The following is a 12,522-nucleotide window of genomic DNA, read 5'->3' on the forward strand; positions in this document are numbered from 1 at the left end:
CAGAGAGTTTGTGCTCCAGGAGCAGTAAACTTTGCTCCATATTGTCAATTGCCCGCAGCCTTGAAACTCGCTCATTCAGATCCAGAATCTGGGCTTCCAGATGAGCAATTTTCACACATCCCACAGCAGTATTCCCCCTCGAATGGTTGTTCAAGGAAAGTATACATGGCACAGGATGTACACTGTGTAGCAATGCCACTTATGAAGTTCATCGTGCTAATAAGGAATACAAGAAAAATACGGAAGAAAGGAAGATTCACAGTAAACGTAACACAAAATACAGCAGTTATCTGCTAAAGTCCCTCAAACTTAAGTCCCTTAATCCTAAATTCCCACTTTGGACACTGCACACACTTAGGAACAATACACACTCGCCACAAAGCTCCCACACTCGCTTTTCTGATTGCTCTTAAAAAGGTTATTTGCCACAAAAATCAGCTGTGTTCACTGAAACAAGATCTGGCTGCAGGGGATAAGGTGGTTAAGGAATTTTTTATCCAATCGCTGATTTTCTCTGTTCCCCCAGGACCCCCCAGTTCCCTTTTGTCCCTGCATGAACACTTTGAACATTTCAAAGGGAACATGTCACATAACTTATATACTGTACATTCCAATGTGAAAAACATGCTTTATACAATAGTGATTCTTTGCCTAAAGTTCTCTTTTAACTTCAGATTTTGAAAAAAGCTTTTCTAGTTTCTAGAACATTCATTGAGTATAAAGTCCTCTGTAGTTATTGTATTAATTGGGCAGGATAATAAAAAGAAAAAATAATGCTCCAAGCTGTGAAAGATCACTGCTGTATCCCCTTCCAGATGTCTTTTTGTTGCCCATTTACATGCTGAACCCCTAAAAATACCACAGTAACATACACTTTCATGTATCAAGAAAACAACACTGTGCTTCTAAATAATATATACCCATCATAACGGACCAGGCTGTGTCCCCGACATATCAAACCGGTAAATGTGCTTTACTGATTGCTATGGTGAAGCAGATGCAGCATCCCCCACCAGGGCCGAGCCTTTTCTTGTGGACTGGAGGCAGCTGGGCCCAGAACAACGGAGGGGCTAGTTAGTGCGGCCTAGGACACACTGTGGTCACGGTGCTTGGTATAGGGATTAGAAGGCTGACCTACAGCCTGGCAGGTCTACAGCAGGTGGTGTGTGCAAGAAATGGAGGGAGAGGCTGATGTACTGGGTTCTCCCTGGGGCAACCCCTGAGTGTCTGTAAGAGGAATCCCTGGTTGATGGATGGGGAAGCCCATGATGTTAAGCAGCCGTATCCAGGGATCAGACCAAGGCAACGTTGTGCAAATCAACTTTCAGTTCTTTACTCAACAGCAGGAAACGGCCAAACTATAACAGCAGATTTAGCAGTAGATTCAGCAGGCTGGAAGAGTCATGGAGAGCTGGTAACAGGAAGGTTACACACAGCCTGGTAGCAGGTTCAGGCTGGGCTGATAGAGATGGAGCGGAGTCCAGGTGGTGGATCTCGGCTCTGGGCTTAAGTCTCCTGACTTGCCCTGGTTGATATGCAATGTTCTCATGCACCTGTGGTTGCTGTTAGTGGGCTCAGGGCTCTATTTCAACAATCTTGGTTTATTTTTTCCCCTGAGGTTGCACTCACACATTGTGTTTAAACCACGTTTTAGCGTGCGTCCACGCATTCAGTTTTTCAGATGCAGTTTTTGAAGTCAAAAGCAGTTGTGGATGATAATGGATGAGACAAATAATTGAAAGGTTCTGCTGCTCCTCCTACTTTTACTCCATTCCTGGTTTGGGCATCAAAAACTGCATCTGAAAAACTAAACATGTGGTCGCACCCTGAGGGCGCGTTCACACGTTCCGCTATGGTCGTGTTCATAACGCGTCGCTAGCGCACAGTGGGCGGGGCTCGGGCCGATCGCATATGCGTTTCCCGGGAAACGCATGCGATTAATAACCCTATCGCATGCGTTTCTCTGGAAACGCATATGCGATCGCCCCAAACTCCGCCCCCTGTGCGCTAGCGTCACGCTATGAACGCAGCGCTAGCGGAACGTGTGAACGTGCCCTTAGGGTGATGTCAGACGTGCCGCTTAGTCTGCGTTTGCAAACGCAGACAAGCCGCACCCACCGGGGCGGCTCGATCGCATTGGCGGTGCTATGGAAACGCCTGCGACCGGGAATGAGCTGCCGGTGTTTTGCATGAAATGAACGCAAACCACCGGCGGCTCGTTCCCGATCACAGGCGTTTCCATAGCCGGTGGGTACGGCACGCCTGTCATCACCCTTTAAAATGTAATACAACGAGTAGAGGAGATTTGCCTATTTATATTATTGTTAACATGCGTGTTCACAAAACACAATTTAATGCAATGTTGACACATGCATTAACATTGTGTTAATGTTTCAGTTTTATGATGACATGTTAACACATGTGTTAACACCACATTCACATTGTTTTTTGTAAACGCAGTGTAATTAAAGGAAACCTACCACTTGAAGTGGCAGGTATAAGAAGGAAATACCGAGAGCTTATTTTTGTTAGTGTTTTAAACCGCTGTATCGCGGTTTAAAACACTTTTTAAACTTTACACCTGAAGCTGCTTCGGCGCAGGGAGGTACGCGCTTGGCGCTTACCATGCGAGCGGCTCTGCTTCACTTCCTATGTAGCCTATGTTCCTATGAAGACATTTGTTAACATTTTGTTAACATTAAAATAACACATTGCGTTTTGGTTGCGTTTTTACACGTATTACAACAGCTGAGGAGCTGAGTTGTCCAATTGCATTACTGTTAACATGCAGCGTAAACAAGAAGTTAACATTTACGTTAACAACGTGGTAACACATATATTAACATGTTTATATTGCGTTTTGTACCTCTCCTCTGTTCTTGTAATGCGTTTCAAAACCGCAGCCTGAGGCCGCGTTCACACATTTCGCTAGCGTTGCGTTCATAACGCGTATCCGTTTCCAGAGAAGCGCATGCGATCGGGTTATCAATCGTATGCATTTCCCAGGAAACACATATGCGATCGGCTCGAGACCCGGCCACTGTGCACTAGCGGTGCATTATGAACGCGGCGCTAGTGGAACGTGTGAACACGCCCTCAGGGCACGTTCACATGTTGCGCTTTGATGGCATTTAAAACGCATTACAACAGCTGAGGAGAGGTACACGAAATTGTTAAATCACCTCTCCTCAGCTATTGTAAAATGCAATGAAAACGCCCTAAGCGTGCATTCCCCATAAATGTTAAAGGGGTTATCCGGGTAAACAAATTTACTTATGGCCGGGCTGGGGCGAGCTATTTAAAAATAACAAACGTGTACCTCCGGCACCGCTGATGTCCCGCGCCGCGGTCCGTCTCATCTGTGAGCCGGTTTGTATACAGGGGCTTACAACGCTGAGAAATAGGGACGGATGAGAGGAGCCGGCCACATCGCTGGCCGGAAGCTCCCTGTGTGCTGCTTCTGTGCCCCTGTAAACAAACAGGGGCACGGATCAAACGAACCGCGGTGTGGGACATCAGCGGCGCCGGAGGAGGTATGTACACGTTTGTTACTTTTAAATAGCCCGCCCCAGCCCGGCCATAAGTATATTTCTATACCCGGATAACCCCTTTAAATGTTATAATGCATTTGGCTACAATGGAAGCGTTTTTTTCATTGTTGGAAGTGTAAGCAGCTCTACTAACATTTTCACAGCTGCTTACACTTTCAGAAATGAAACAAAAAATTTATTAAAACCAGCCAAACACATGGTAAACATGCAATCACGCATGCATTTTCAATGTGTTTATAAATGCACCAAGAACGCATAATGTGACCGCACCCTCATAAGTAAGCATTACATTTATATACAACCTTCATGAACATTTACACATTCTACATGAATACAAATGTAAATTGCACTATTATTCACACTAAATACCACCTGTACATGCACATTCCACATACATCCTTGCATCATATGCACATCTACATTCCACATACATACATATATATTAGATAAAGTTTATACAATACATTCATACTCAAAAGAGTCAATAGTTACCTTTCTTACACAATGGATCTTGTAGTTTTGCCTTCACTGTTGGACAGCAGTTAAGGCAATCACATTAGATCTGCAGCTGGGGCTTGGAGGGGGCATAAAAGCTGCTGGGGGTGATCAGATGATAAGACTGAAAAGATTAGGGGGGGGGGAACAAGGGAGTGCAACACCCTCGCCGATGCAAGGCAGAGTGGTTGTTGCGAATACGTCCCACCATGTAGCTTGCAGCCTGTGTAGGGTCAGATCAGCCCCACAGCATGTCACTACATAACACAGATGAGCACTGCAGTGGTAGATCCTGCCTGGCAAGGCAGGAGTTGATTGTTTTCTGTGATGTAATTCCAGCAACCAATCACATGTGTTACACTGTCTGTCTGTGAGCTGAGATGTAATTGGAGGAGTAGCCACCACCTGACCAGTGGGAGTAACAAAACCCCTGGTCAGGAAACTTCTAGAAGAGTTCTCTCTCAGAGGAGAGGTCAGAAGAAGAAGGCAGACAGACCTAAGAGTCTGAACAGAGCAGTCTAATCTAGTTAGACAGGAAGACAGACTCAGTGGAGTCTGTGCAGCCAGCACACCAGACCAAAGCAGGTGAGCCCAGCTCCCTGCCTGAAGAGTGGAACTAAGAGCTAGTTAGTGAGAGGAAAGGGGTATCATCCTACCTTCAAGGGTGATACCTGAAGCAATCCAGGACAAGCTGAAGCATCCTACTAGGACACAGCTATCTTCCAGCCTGCCCTTTGCATCCAGGCTGATGATCCATCCTGTGGCTCCCTCCAACTACATCTCCAGCATTTTACCATTCTGTTAAGGCACGTTGCTAATGTTCCTGTCGGTTCCAATAAAGAACTGTAAGTTATTTTTGTCCAACGTCTGCCTCCGTCTGGTCACTGCCACTACGGCTGTCACCATCACGGGCACCCTATCCACTACACTGGGACTTATACTCCAGACCCCAAAGGGTTGCCCCAGGGAGAACCGCTATAGCAGCCTCTCCCTCATCATTTCTTGCCAACACCACCCTGCTGGAGACCTGCCAGGCTGTAGGACAGCACTCCGGTTCCCCATACCAAGCACAGTGACAATAGCGTGCCTAGGCCGCAAGCCACTCAGGTACTGCGGGCCCCGGCTGTCTCCAGGCCCCAATACAAGGCTAGGCCCCGGTGGGGGATGTTGCAGGAGTAAAACCAGCTGGGGGATATATCAGATAAGAAGTACAGCAGTAAGAAGTAAACATAGAAGTGAGCAGCTGCAGGGAGACACAGGTGGAAAGGGAAATGGAAAAATAAGGAATAATTCAGAAGAGCTAATAATGAAGTTAGGAGGGAGATGCAGAGTACAGTAAAGAGGGGGAACCAGCCTGCAGGAAACTGCCATAATCTACTTTTCTTCTGGCTCCCTCTACTTCCTGTGCAACTCTTTCAGCCTCCCCCTCCTGTCACTGCCGACTGCATAACAATGTGATCAGCACAGCACAGAGCTGGAGAGGCAGGAAGACAGGATCTCTAGTGAGTAGCTGGAGAGGGAGGGAGACAGGATCGCTAGTGAGTAGCTGGAGAGGCAGGAAGACAGGATCGCTAGTGAGTAGCTGGAGAGGGAGGGAGACAGGATCTCTAGTGAGTAGCTGGAGAGGGAGGGAGACAGGATCTCTAGTGAGTAGCTGGAGAGGGAGGGAGACAGGATCGCTAGTGAGTAGCTGGAGAGGGAGGGAGACAGGATCGCTAGTGAGTAGCTGGAGAGGCAGGAAGACAGGATCGCTAGTGAGTAGCTGGAGAGGGAGGGAGACAGGATCGCTAGTGAGTAGCTGGAGAGGGAGGGAGACAGGATCGCTAGTGAGTAGCTGGAGAGGCAGGAAGACAGGATCGCTAGTGAGTAGCTGGAGAGGGAGGGAGACAGGATCGCTAGTGAGTAGATGGAGAGGGAGGAAGACAGGATCGCTAGTGAGTAGCTGGGGAGGGGAGGAAGACAGGATCTCTAGTGAGTAGCTGGAGAGGCCGGTTAGACTGGATCGCTAGTGAGTAGCTGGAGAGGAAGGAAGACAGGATCGCTAGTGAGTAGCTGGAGAGGCAGGAAGACAGGATCGCTAGTGAGTAGCTGGAGAGGCAGGAAGACAGGATCGCTAGTGAGTAGCTGGAGAGGGAGGGAGACAGGATCTCTAGCGAGAAGCCTGTACTGAAGCCAAAGCTGGGGCTGAAGCTCTGAGTTGGTGGGTGGGTCTTATTCCTCTTGGTGTCCTCTCCTGCCCGTAAGTTCAGTTAGCGGGGTCCACCGGAGGTGCTCCGCTGGGCCAGTCCGACACTGAACCAGACTAAGGGTGCGGTCACACGTCGCGTTTACTGCATGCATTTAAAACCGCATTGCTACAGCTGAAGCGAGATTTGCCTAATTAAACAGCTGTTTAATTAGGCAAATCTCCCTTCAGCTGTAGCAATGCGGTTTTAAACGCATGCAGTAAACGCGACGTGTGACCGCACCCTTAGCCCTAAGACCATGTGCTCCCGCCCACCAGGGGTTTATATACTCCCTTGGTCAGGTGGTAGCACTTTTCCACTCAACTTCCAGCTTGCTTTACAAGAACATCATTGGACACTAACATTATGTATTGTTAACTCTTGCCTTACCAGGCGTTGGCTACAGCTGCGATTACTAAGTTTTTTTAAGCAGTAGCATCTGGATGAGTTGCGCAGGCTCAGATAGATCCTGACAAGGGGAGGGCACTATTCACAACAATCACCTTGCCTATGCATTGGCAGGGGTGTTGCACAGGGATCATTAGCCTCACCTCTCCATTACGGAGTCTCTTCCACTACAGCATGCAGCAGAGGAACAATGTGATGATGTCATCACGCTTGTCGGCACATATAGCTACAGCAGAGCAAAATACAGGGCTGCTGCAAGGCAGCGGGAGAAAAGTGAGCTTTTATTTATTAAATAATGATAATAATAATCTTTATTTATTATTACTGAGAAAATAGGTGAAAAGAGTGGTAAGGGGTGCACTGGGAGTGGTACAGAAAAGGGGGTGCAACATCCCCCACCGGGGCCTAGCTTTTTCTTGGGGTCTGGAGACAGCCGGGGCCGGAATACCGGAGTGGCTGGCGGTTGTGGCCCAGGCACGTTGCTTGGTATGGGGACCGGAGGGCTGTCCCACAGCCTGGCAGGTCTCCAGCAGGTGGTGTTGGCAAGAAATGATGTAGAGGGAGAGGCTGTGGTACTGGTTCTCCCTGGGGCAGCCCTGAGGGTCTGTAGTATGTGTCCCTGGTAGATAGATGGGGCGCCCTTGGTGCTGATGCAGCTGTAGCAGGGACCAGACAGAGGCAATGTTGTGCATAAAAGTTGCAGGGGCATAAGGAGCTTCCAAAAGGGTGGCATAAGATGGAGAAACACATGTTTTGGGCTGCTACACACAGAGGCGCCATAATAGTTTTGGGGGTATGAACATTATAAGGGATGGGGGCTCCAGGAAAGGGACCCCACAACTAGGGGGAGGGTATTATAAGTGAGGGCATATAATATTTTGTGGGCACACTGAGGGGCAGGGGTTAAGGCTCTGTACATGGTCATGGCTGGTATATTCACACACTCATTTGACATTTACAAGGTGGGTCACAAAAAAAAATTGCTATAACCCAATAGATTCTCTTTATGAGCACATGGGGTGTACACCCCAATCATAGTCTTAAATGATTTGTGCCAGAAAGAGAGTGTCACCTGCCTGCATGCTACCTTCAGGAGGACTTCACAGGTGGATGCAGCTCAGCAGCAGTAACACATCCTGTGGACAGAGATAACTGTGTTTTTGGAGAGGAAAAAAAGGAAAATTATTTTACTTTTGTAAGTTTTTGGTTCCATTGAGAATAACTTCATTTTACTTCACATATTATTTACAGAAATCCAGTCTCATCCTCCAGCTCTGGTTATCCCCATCACACAAGGACACTACTAGTTATGTACACTTCGCTCATGTGAACAGCTCCCTAGTCTTCAGAACTCCTGCTCTATTGTCCCGCCTACACTGAATTCTGTATTTATACTGTACATCAAGAGGGCGTGTCCTAGTAAAGCCACACACCCGCCTGTCACCCTGGACGCCTCCACTGGATGTTGCCTAGGAGACAAATAAAACCACGCCCCTACATATTCCTGTACCTATCCCGTCCCTCCGCATTCCACACCTGCAGTCTCTCCCTCCTCCGTGCTATGCCCGCCTCCTGCCTCTCACAATTGGCTGGCTGTACGATCAGTCACTAAGCCCTTCTCGTTCACAGCTTCCGATTGGTCGAAATCCCTAGTCGCTCACTAGTAGAATACCAGAGGAGACGCCGCTTTGCAGAAAGAGTGGGCAGGTGTTGGCGCAGAGGGGCGTGATTGATGGGCGGGGGCAAAATGACGGATGGGCGGGGCTTAATATTTTCTTCTTCTTGCTGGTTGTATTCAGTAGCTGCCTGATAGGAAAACAGCGGCAGAGGAGAGAGGAGGAGGTACGGAGAGGAGCGCGGGCACAGGTGAGTGACAGCGCTGCCAGCAGCAACAGGAGCCGGGCTTTCCTGTGCCCCCAGGAGCAGGGATTCCCTCCACTGCCTTCTTACATGCACTGCGACCCCCATCTACCATGCTCCTGCGCTAGACCCCTCTCCCTCCATCAAATCTCAGCCTGACGCCCCCTCATCTGCGGGCAGGACACCTGACAGCATCCCTCCTGCACTGGTCCCCTGATGCCAGGCTCATCCCTGCCATGATTCCCTATTAGGTCTCCTGTGCCCTGCTTCATCAAAGCCTTCCCTGGCATAGCATGGATTGGCCTCATCATGCATGATCTCATCTAATCCCTGTTCACACTGCAGAGATCTGGTGGCGTTTTCCGTTTCCATTTTGCATGACAACCTGATGATGCTCCTGCTGCAGCTGCTGGGGATATGAAATGTGCAGCTCCCATCTCTCCCTCTCTGGTGGGTAGTGTGAGTAATGCTAGGAGGGCATCTTTGCAGTAGCACCTATTGTTATTCATACATATGATGGAGCGCTCTGGATCCTCCAGTCCAAACTATTTTTAACATGCTGTAGCTCTGCAGGCTGCGGGGTATCCTCCTATTCCTCCTGAAAAGATTAGCCCTACTGATGGGCATGTCATTTGGGATTTAGGATTGGTCCTGCATAGTTTTGTGTGTAATTTAAGATTTCAGTCATGAGTTCTTCATTGATTTACATACCAGTCCAGTCCACTGATCATTATATTTAAAATCTACATATCTATATCTCATATGTTATATCATTATTATGTAATGGCTTTGTTTTTTTGTCTTGCCGACATTACTCACTTACTATGAGGGTGGGTAAGTGTACATTGTACAGCCATGTACTGTTAGTTCTGCATTACTGTAATTATATATGTATGTGCGTGGTATAAATAGAATCAGTATAGTGTTAGGACATAGGGCACATCAATAGTCCAGGTTACATCACTTCTGGTGAAGTAGCTTTCTGGATGCCACTTGTTGTATGGGGAGGATACAGAGTTCCCAATAATTGATACGTTGTGTTGTGTTCAGACTGGAATGAATTCTATGTTGGTGTAAAGATGGCTACTTCCCAGTTCTAGATAGGAAAGAAATTAATTTTATGAAGATGGCAGCTGGACACTTACCTCTGAGCTGATCTGCTGATTGGACTCTGATGTTTCAATGATCGGCCATATGTGACTGGAAAATGGACAAAAAAATGATGTTCAGTTTACCAAGGAAAGCAATGTGATCACTATCACAGCATCAATGGCATTGCAACACAGCTTTCCTGCAATCCTGAACGGAAAATCTGTTTTCATGCATGCTTTGTATCTAAAACCGCAGAAATAATTAGGTGGATGTACTGAGCCTCTTATGGACTGTAGTAATGACTGTAGTAGATGGAATGGTGCCTGTATACACACCCAGCTTTTCCAGAAACCGTTACAACTGATCAGTTCATAAAATAAGAGCACCACTGACAGTGATTCAGTGATCTAGAGAGGATCATAGTGGAGGACAGCTAGAGATATGAGGCTATCCGGACCACTGATGAAAAGAGAGCTGCCAGGAACAAATTTCATTGGCCCTATGTGGCCCTAGTATTTGCCCAGTACAGTGATAAGATCATCACCCCAATATATGATGAAACCCCAAAATATCTAATGCTGAGGTACACAGAGCTTTAGCAGTTGACTAAGAGATAGACCCGTCATGTCTGTGAAGACTTGTAAGACTTAATCAGGATGTGAATAAGGTCTTCCAATAAATAATACAATCTGAAGGATGTAATTTATTACTAGGGGTCTGATCTAGAGGAACCCCAAGTAATCATAAGAGTGTTACTTTCTTGGAACCTGCAGAGCAAAACTTGTCCATCTCTGTCAGTCTGCGAGCAGTCAGTGAATTGATCCTGGTCAACAACGCATCATTCAGATGGATCCCTGTCTAATCATTATGTGGGATCCCAGCGGTTGGACCCCAGTGATTAGAACTTATAACCTGTACTGCAGAGTGTTAGTAGGTAAAAAGGTTGGTATATAAAATGAGACTGCTGGGAATAGGAGAAAATCTGTGTATTTGGGTAAGTAATTGGCTTAGTGATAGAAAACAGAGGGTCGTCATTGATGGCACATTCTCAGATTGGGTTGATGTTACCAGTGGAGTGCCACAGGGGTCAGTATTGGGGCCACTTCTTTTTAATATTTTTATTAATGACCTTGTAGTGGGTTTACACAGTCAAGTTTCAATATTTGCAGATGATACTAAGCTGTGTAAAGTAATAAATACTGAGGTCGATAGTTTAGCATTACAGAAGGATTTGTGGAAGCTTGAGGGATGGGCAGAGAAATGGTTGATGAGGTTTAATGTAGATAAATGTAAAGTTATGCACTTGGGCCATGGAAACAAAAAGTATAATTATGTTCTAAACGGTCAATTACTTAGTAAAACTGAAGCTGAAAAGGACTTGGGGGTATTAGTGGATGGTAAACTTAATTTTAGTGACCAGAGCCAGGCGGCTGCTGCTAAAGCAAATAAAATTATGGGATGTATCAAGAGAGGAATAGATTCTCATGATAAAGACATAGTTTTGCCCTTATACAAATCGCTGGTCAGACCACACATGGAATATTGTGTACAGTTTTGGGCACCAGTGTATAAAAAGGATATAGTAGAGCTGGAACGGGTGCAGAGGAGAGCAACCAGGATTATTAGGGGAATGGGGGGGATTAGAATACAATGACAGATTACAAAATTTGGGATTATTCAGTTTAGAAAAAAGACCTCATTACAATGTACAAATACCTGAACGGACAGTACAAGGATCTCTCCAAAGATCTTTTTATACCTAGGCCTGTGACCAGGACAAGGGGGCATCCTCTACGCCTAGAGGAGAGGCGATTTTACCATCAACATAGACAAAGGTTCTTTACTGTAAGAGCAGTGAGACTATGGAACTCTCTGCCGCAGGAGGTTGTTATGGCCGACTCTATGTACATGTTCAAGAGAGGCCTGGATGCCTTTCTGGAGAGAAAAAATATCACGGGTTATGGGGATAAAACATTTATTTAATTCTTAAAGGTTGGACTTGATGGATTTGCGTCTCCTTCCAGCCTTATATACTATGATAGTTAAAGAGGACCTGTCACGTCAATTTTCGGCACCAGGAGCTGCTTACTAAAGTAAGCAGCTCCTAGTGCTTGAACAAACGCCGCAGTGTTAGAGTGATAGCGTTACCGGATGTAATCATCGGACAGCTCGCAAAGCTGTCCGACGTATTCATGAGGGGGCGGTCCGATGCGCTGCCTCTTCCCCGGACCGCCCCGCTCGCTCCATAGGCCAGTGGTGACTGCCGCGCGCTAGGCGACAGTCACCGCCCCTAGCCACGCCCCAACCCCGCCCCCTCATGAATACGTCAGACAGCTTTGCCGACAATTACACTGTACCCCGCCACAGTGTTAGATAGCGGTTTCCGGTAACGTTATCACTCTAACACTGGGGCGTTTGATCGAGCCGATAAATTGGGTTACAGGTCCTCTTTAAAAGGCCTTTCAAGTCTAAGCAGAACTGAGTAAAATCCAAAAATCTTTCTGAATGATGTGACCTTTTTAGTTCTATCCAAGGTCTGTATTTGCAGGTCCCTGTTTTGAATTAAAAAAAAGGGGTGAAATAAAATCTGTCATGAGGGTAAGATACAAAAAAGCTCACCGTAATGAGGAATTGGAACCTAAACTTTAAAGGAAATCTACTGCAAAAAACCAACCATGATAAACCAAAGATACTTAAGCGGGAAAAAATTCTAAATGTAGTAAACTTGACAAAAAAAACTTTATGCGCTCTGTCTTGTAGGCTCTGCTATTATGACTTTTATTGTGCGCTCCAAATGACACCTGCCCTTTATTCTTTGTGCCTGTACGCTTACAAGGATACCAAATTTATATAGGTTTTATTAAAATCCTTATGATCTTTGTTGTTTTTTT

At 46.5% G+C, this 12,522-nt stretch overlaps 1 protein-coding gene and 1 long non-coding RNA gene across 17 annotated transcripts in view; one reads left to right on the forward strand and one right to left on the reverse strand.

Moving 5' to 3' along the window:
• The window catches only part of LOC140119177 (uncharacterized), a 60,713-nt gene extending 50,973 nt beyond the window's left edge, over positions 1–9,740 (reverse strand). For 3 of the 5 annotated variants that reach the window (XR_011853343.1, XR_011853344.1, XR_011853340.1), the window contains exons 1-2: positions 8,113–8,196; positions 7,756–7,831 (exon numbers count right to left, since the gene is read on the reverse strand). This is a non-coding gene — a long non-coding RNA (uncharacterized lncRNA). Of the gene's footprint in view, positions 1–7,755; positions 7,832–7,928; positions 8,022–8,112; positions 8,197–9,684 lie in introns of those variants that run through there. The other 2 variants (XR_011853341.1, XR_011853342.1) reach the window with 2 other exon arrangements.
• The window catches only part of CDKL5 (cyclin dependent kinase like 5), a 193,887-nt gene continuing 189,796 nt past the window's right edge, over positions 8,432–12,522 (forward strand). For 11 of the 12 annotated variants that reach the window (XM_072137929.1, XM_072137927.1, XM_072137935.1 and 8 more), the window contains exon 1: positions 8,432–8,545. The gene's annotated coding sequence lies outside the window, so the exon portion shown is untranslated. Of the gene's footprint in view, positions 8,546–8,604; positions 8,990–12,522 lie in introns of those variants that run through there. The other variant, XM_072137928.1, reaches the window with a different exon arrangement.

The sequence above is a fragment of the Engystomops pustulosus genome, chromosome 2 (assembly GCF_040894005.1).
Source record: "Engystomops pustulosus chromosome 2, aEngPut4.maternal, whole genome shotgun sequence".
Lineage (NCBI taxonomy): Eukaryota > Metazoa > Chordata > Amphibia > Anura > Leptodactylidae > Engystomops > Engystomops pustulosus.